This window comes from Alligator mississippiensis, chromosome 2, assembly GCF_030867095.1.
Source record: "Alligator mississippiensis isolate rAllMis1 chromosome 2, rAllMis1, whole genome shotgun sequence".
NCBI classification, from domain to species: Eukaryota; Metazoa; Chordata; order Crocodylia; family Alligatoridae; genus Alligator; species Alligator mississippiensis.
In genome coordinates, this window is record NC_081825.1 from 122518321 (window position 1) to 122525722 (window position 7402).

Sequence of the window (7402 nt, forward strand, 5' to 3'; positions counted from 1 at the left end):
CACTGCTTCTGCGTCTTCTTTTAACTGTATTATGTATATTACTGGGCTGCATCATTTCCTGTGAATACATCTTGATATGATGTTATTAGTGTATTCAAATTTTATTCAGTGTCATCTGTTAACCTCTATAGCATACAACCTGTTAATAAGATCAAGTACCTCACTTGTATACAAGAACAAAATTAGTTGGTTTCCTCTTTTTACCACCACAAACTCATTCTGTGGTTTTACTTTTGTATCTCAGGTCCTTATCCCATGTTTGCTTGCAACACTTATAAAACACTGGAATGTAGTAACCTATTAAAGTTGGTACTTTTTAGGTGCTAACTCTTGCCTGAAAGGGAACAACTTTGCAACACCACAGCCAACAATGTTCTTTTGGTAAATCCAATATCTTTCATAAGACCAACTAAAATAGTTGGGAAAAATCTTCTTTGTAAGTTTTCAGGTACAAACACCTTTCATCAGGCTGAGGAAGTGTCTGTAGTTGGTCTGTGACCCTCCAACCTCAAATTCAATGAAACTGAAAGAAGCAACAACAAACCTTCAAATATCATCAGTCTCTCCATGTACACACTTACCAAAGCTGAAAAATATGTCCTCTCTAAGGGCCTAAATTTCTGTCCAGAAAATATACCCTCTAATAAAATACTATGAGAAATTACACCATGTGGGCACTTAACACATGCTAAGCTTCTTGAACATGCATTTGCTTTCACTTTAACTACCCTTAATAAGTGTTAAGTTGAATGTCTAACACCACCTTAAGTGTCACTGTGCTTTCTCTTAGCACTGGAATGGTCCCACCATTAAAGTCTTGCACAGATACGTTAGACTGTCACTTCCGTGAGCCAAGAGGCTCTCTATTTCTGTTTCTATTTTTAAGTTTGCTTATGTTCCAGCATCGATCTTATAAGTAACATGTAATTTGTCTCTATTTTAATTAGCCAGTCTTTTGAGGTCTTCTTGAATTATGCTTAGGAACAACTCTTTCTCCTTATTTAGGTCTGTTTCAGCACTTAATTTGTTTATTTTCCTACCCTTTGGCCATGTCTACATGAGACGCTGACCGAACAGTAACCCAAGACTACTATGCAGTAGTGTTGTGTGGCAGAAACCGTAACATAACACTACTGTATAGTCTCAGGCTACTGCACAGTCTACATCACAAAAAAGCCCTCCATTGGTGCTACTCTACAGTAACTGAGCAGTCGTTTAGTACTTGTATAAATAAGTACTAAATGACTGTGCAGTACTGACTGTGCAATAAATGTCTCGTGTAGACATGGCTTTTCTGCATATTTTAGCATAATGATTCAGTCTGTTACAATTTCTGCATTTTGTCCAAAATGCTAGACAATTTCATGCTGGTCACCACATTGCTGATATTGCTTATTATTTTCCATGCAGGATCAGCTTCATTTTGGTGGACTTTTCTTTTGCTGGTTTAGTGATGGCACTTACAGTCATTTCTTGCGTGCATTTTTCTAGTCTTTTTTACTTGTGTTTCTAATTGTTCTGCAGCTTAGTATATCCATATTGTCTTTCTAGTACACATCACTTTTCTCTGAGTAATTGCTCAAAGACTTCTTTTATTATAATGTCCAAAGACTATCTGGTCTTCAATGAAAAGTTTATGATTGTTAGCCCTAAAACTAAAAAATCAGTCCTGTGCATATGGAACAGTCTTATCCTTTTTGTTCTCATCCTGGACATATATAGTTTTATAAGTAATATTTTGTTTAGGAATGCAATGGCCTTCAAGCATTTTCATTATTTTTGCAAGGTTTTCCTCTCTTCTGTCTTCCCCCTCTGTATGGTAGGCATTATACATGTCCAGTGCTTCTCTACCTGCAATTGTTAAAAGCAGAACAATCTTTCACTCTTCCTCTAATTTATGTTTCCCTGTAGCTTTCATATAGAGCTCAAATTGCTGTTTGAACCTTTTCCAGGCAGTTTCAGCATTCCCCTTGATTCTCAAGGGGATTGCTGTTTCTTGTAGTTTCACTGGCTCTGTAGCAGCCTTTGAAATATTACCTCTCTCATTGGGTTTTCCAGCAAACTGTGCCTTCCATTTCCAGTACCATGTAGTATTTTGAGAGTTATGACATGGAAACAACCTTTTATTATATACAGAAACTTGTATATAACTACAGTTATATACAGTAAACAAAGGCAACAATTTTTGCTACTGCCCTTGGAAGGGTCTTGTGACTGCCCTGTTCCTGTATTGGCAGAAGGCAGGGTAGCTTTGTACCTTATAGACTGACTAAATTAGAAATGTTTATTCATTCTTGAGCAGTGGCTTACTTCATCAGATGTCATGAAGAGGCTGCAGAAAGCAGAACTTCTAATTAGAAAGCAGTGATTAGAATGCAAAGGATAGAGAAGGAGGAGGGAAAAAAAGAAGGGACAACTCTGTTCTGATCCTGCCACTCAGAAGTTCTTCTTGGCTTCACCCAGACTGTCTCCTGGGATGCCATATTTTCTGGAGAGCTGCCCATGAAGACTTAGTCTATGTTACAGTGTTGGATGTGTGATCTCATAAAGTGTCTATTAAATTGATCACAACTAAAACAAGGGTAGAGTGACACAAAACATGTAGTTAAAAATTTGTCAGTGATGAGTGGAGTTTAGATGAGACTAACCTATCCTTGCTTGAAAATTATTTCAATTCAGGCTTGATCTGAAATAGGCTGTACTTGATGCCAGCTTCTTATTTTGCCCAAATATAAGGTTGACTAAGCTCTTTGTTTATATTATGGCACATATATTTCAACCTTTTCTGAACGTGGCATAAAGCAAGGGCAAAGATGCAAGAGATTTTGAGAGAGATGATTTCAAGGAAGGAATGCAGGATTCATCCTTCTAATAATCCTTTCCTGACTGAAACAATGATAAAAGTAAAACAATGTGTAATCCTCTTGGAATTAGCTGGAACCAAATATAAGAGCTGCCTTAATAATGAGTAATAGGTAGATGAGTATATTTGCTTATTACTTTGTGAATATGTAAGTGAATTTGAAAACTTCTAAAAGGTTCTATAGCAGAAAAATTGGAAAAGAACTACTTGGTGAGGAAAGAAGAAGGAGAGCAGTATAATGTGTCAGAATTATCATACCAAAGCCAAATAGGTTCTAATGTGCTTTCCTTTGTCCGGCATCCAATTACTTTTGAGTTTTGTGTAGGTATTTATATCACTGCTTATTGCCATTGTATCTGTGACCTATATTCAGTTGACTGTCTGGTAGCCCAACTAAGCTAAGAATGTTGTACAGCATGCTACAGTTCCAAGCAGCAATACGTATTTAAACAGATTTTATTGAGAACAGGAGCAAAACTATTGTCTGCTGGAAGCCACTGGGATGCGCATACATCCTCAGCAGGCTACTAGCTGAAAGGGTACCTGAAACCATCCTGCTACCATACAAGAGCTGACAAATTACAAAAAGCATAATAAGAAAATGGTGTACTGGTAATAAACAGCCAATAGCTAATAATAATACTTTTTGCCATATGTCCTGTGCAGCACCTTGAGAAATGTTTGTCTTGGAAAGAAGAAAGTGTATGATTATTATTTGCAGTAGAGAGATATTGCAGTAGTGCCTAGCAGCCTGTTAGGTCAGAGCCCCACTGAGATGGACACAGTACAAATGTACAGAAAATATGTTGTTCAGATTGTATTTTCAGTGAAAGCATTGGAACACTTTTAAAAGTGCAGAAAATGCATTAGCCAATTCCAGCACTCATGTAACTCTTACATTTCTTTCAAATAAGTGGAGTTGCACCAGGGATGACTTTTTTCCCAGTATCTTTTCTATTCTAGCCTGTAAATAAACAAAATGAGTGTTTAAAATATTCTAACTATTTAGAAACATATCATCCTCCAGTTTGCATGAAGATACTTGTAAAACTAGTAAACTTCCAACTCAGGGTAAACATGCTCCTTTTAGAAAGGGCTTCTGTAAAAGCCAGCAGCAATGTGTGACCAGAAATAATGTAATTTGCCCATTTAAGCCTTAGGCATTATTTAGTAAATATCCCAAAATATAAATATCATAAAATAAAACAATGGTTTAAAGCTTATTGAACATGGGTTTTGGTTTGTTTGTTTGTTTGTTTGTTTTTCTGGGATCAGAAGTTTCAGTTTTATTTTTGCTGAGTTAATCTGTGTTCCATCAAAAATGCCTCAGAGATTATTCTAATTGTGAAATAAACTGTGGAATGTAAATGTTTCAAACTAGTTTGTAGAGAGGAAAAATATGGAAGTTACTATTTTCTCCATCCTCTTTTAAGATTAAAATCTTTTTCTATATGCTCCCCAGCATCGAGACCTCCAGGGGGCAGAAAATAAATCCCTGCTTTCTCAGTAATGTTCTATACAAACCAGTGATACTTTACAGAGAATTAAATCTATTCTTCTGCTCTGCTGTCTGTGTTGACTATAGTTCACTTGTATACAAATTCTGTGTTTATTGTTTGCCTTCCCATAAACCTGGTTTAATTGTTGGTCCTTTCTTAAAATCCTGAGAACAAAGAATGCCATATGAATGTCTAGAGAGCAACCTACACATCACTGGCATTGCCATAAATAAATTAAACATCATAAATATTATCACAATCTGTAGGACTATGGCATCCTCAAATGAAAAAGAACTGAAATTTAAAGTTAGTTTAAAACTTTTTTCCCCTCTACAGCTATTTTTTTTCTGAGTTAAGAGCAAAGGAAATTATAAAAGTTGAAAAACAATTGTAAATTTGTATTTAATTTTTGCTATTAAGGCTGTTAATTTACTTTTTGGACTGTTTCATAATTAGAACAGACTAGTCACTTTTAATTTTTTTTCAAGTTTCTGATATTATCTGGTGTCACAAACTCACACCAAATATAGGAATATCTTGGGGTGAATTGTGAAATGTCATGCCTGTTCTCCTGTATTAGAATATAAGATCACTAAGGAGATGCTGTATTTAGTTTGATCATTTGTAGATTTGTATGAGTCCTGGTAATTGATATGACTATTTTCATACTTTTGGCCAGCGCTGCATAACATGATCATAATTTTAGGTGTTACTCTGAACAATGAGTTCACACCTGGGAAAGGATCAAACCCTAAACTACTGAGAAAAGTAATCTGAATTAATACCTGACATGGGCATGTTTAATGCACAGAAAGACCCTTTCAGACTTGGTTTGATGCACATGAGACAGACTGTTCCAGACAGTGTTCACATTTTAAAAGGAGAGGTCTGTAGCAAGAATAACACCTGGAAATAGGTTATTCTATGGGTATGTCCTGCAGCAAGGAGAATAAGTGATTAGAAATCTTTGGCTGAAAGGACTTAATATTTTCCTAGTCATAATTGGATCAGGAAAGATAGCTGGTCTGATAAACAGATGCAAATCTGGGGCATGAAGTTATATGCATAGTATCGGCTCCCCAAGAATTCAATAATAGAAGTATGTAAACGACCAGATAAGACTGGGTATTTAAGCCAGGCCTTGAGAGGCAAATGTTGTCTAAAGTTTCCTGGCCATAGGTGCTTTAGTTCCCTAGTGGCTTATCTGGGTAACACAAACTGATAGTCTGGGGGCCTTATACTGTGAACCACACAAACATTGATGGGTGTCAGTGATAGTTTGAGTTTGGAGCAGTCACACTTCAAGCCAGCAGGGGGCTGAAGGACTGAAAGGTAAGAATCCCTCTGACCTGCTCCTATTTCAGGCTTCCCCCCTGCCCACTGGGGCTCCCTCTCCCCTTCCACTTGCTTGTGATTGCCCATGCTGTTTGTTCCAGGGGACCAGGCATGGAAAGGTTAACCTGCCTGCCCAACCTCTGCTACCATGGCTATGTGTTTCTGCTCTTCTCTGTCCTGAGCCAGCCCAGAGAACAGTACAGGAGCAGCAGATAGGCAGTCAGGTTAATCTTTTCCTGCCTGCACCCCCAAGACAGACAGCACAGGTAGCCACAAGTAAGCAGAGGGGGTATGGAGGGACTGTAAGTGAAGATCTGTGGTTTTGGGGAGGGTGGGGGCAGGAGCAATCGTCTGATCTGGGCAAATGGGGAAGTGGAGATGGGTCCAGTGTTTCCATTAAGGTGTAACCACTCTAGGTTACACCTTAGTGTAACATGAGCTGGATAATATGGATCAGAGATAATCCTACCATGGAGTGGCATAACTTTCAGTCACATAAGGAGGGCTTCAAACTGGTTTCAGATGTTAATGTGCAGTCAATCTAGGCATTAAGAGCTCCAGAACCTGCCCAAAATTACTGTCTCACAAAGCCATGGGAGACTTTACTTTGGTCAGAAAGAGAAACTGCATGCTTAAGGCTAAACTGCTGGCATAAGGTCAAATCATCATTCTGATATTTTCATTTCTTTTTCACAAGATCTGGGTGAGATGGTAGAGCTGAGTTGGTCTCTAGCACATCTCAGATAGTGCATAGTGGTTAAGCAGAAGGTGGCAGAAAGGGGTTTAGAGCTGAAGGATATGCTGAAGGCGCAAGAGCACGAATGTGTCTCAAAGGCATAGCTGATTCCAGGACACACCTAGATTACAGGTGTTTGATAGTTGGCTACTAATAAAATAAGTAAGAGAAAAGACCACAGTATGCCTTTCATTGTTTACATCCCAGAAAGCAAAATAAACATAATATGATAAGTGTTTAATCTGGCTATCCCTGACAGCATGGTGCAGTCTGGATAGACTGGGAAGGGAGAAGGGGGATGGCATGCAGACTGACCTCAGGTCATTTTGGCAAGTACTTCAGTTTTCCCTTTAATCTTTACTCTGTGGCTTCCTCTAACAAACATGGCTTACTCTAACCAGCATTCTCTGCTTGATTAATTTAAATGTAATAGTTTTACTGAGAATTTGGGAGCCAGACTAGGCCGTCTATATAGCCTTTTCTTGTCTGTAAGCCACCGAGGGAAGAGTCACAGGGCCCTGGACTCTTCAGGAGACCATGTCCACTGCTGGATATGCCTCTAGCTTCCAGTGGTCCACTGGTAACCGGGTGGGCCGGATGGAACAGAATTGTGGGCTATATGATTGACATCTTTGATTAAATCTTTAAGTTGCAAGTAGTGTTAGTGAATACTATGTTCATAGACAAACGCATGAAAAATAGAACATACCCTAAGTTTGGACCCTGAATTACAATGGATGTCATTTTGAAAAGTATTTAGCAGAAGAAATAACTTCAGGAAATAAGCATATTATCTTTTACTATAAGCTAATTAAGAATCACCTCGGTTGCCATCATTATTGTGGGCAGTTCCTTGATATGGGGATGATGGTCTTCCCAGTAAATAGGGAAGTCATCAGTGAAACCATAGATGATTGAAGAGACTGATCCAAGATCTGCCTACTTGACTAATGATGTGTCATGCAGTTC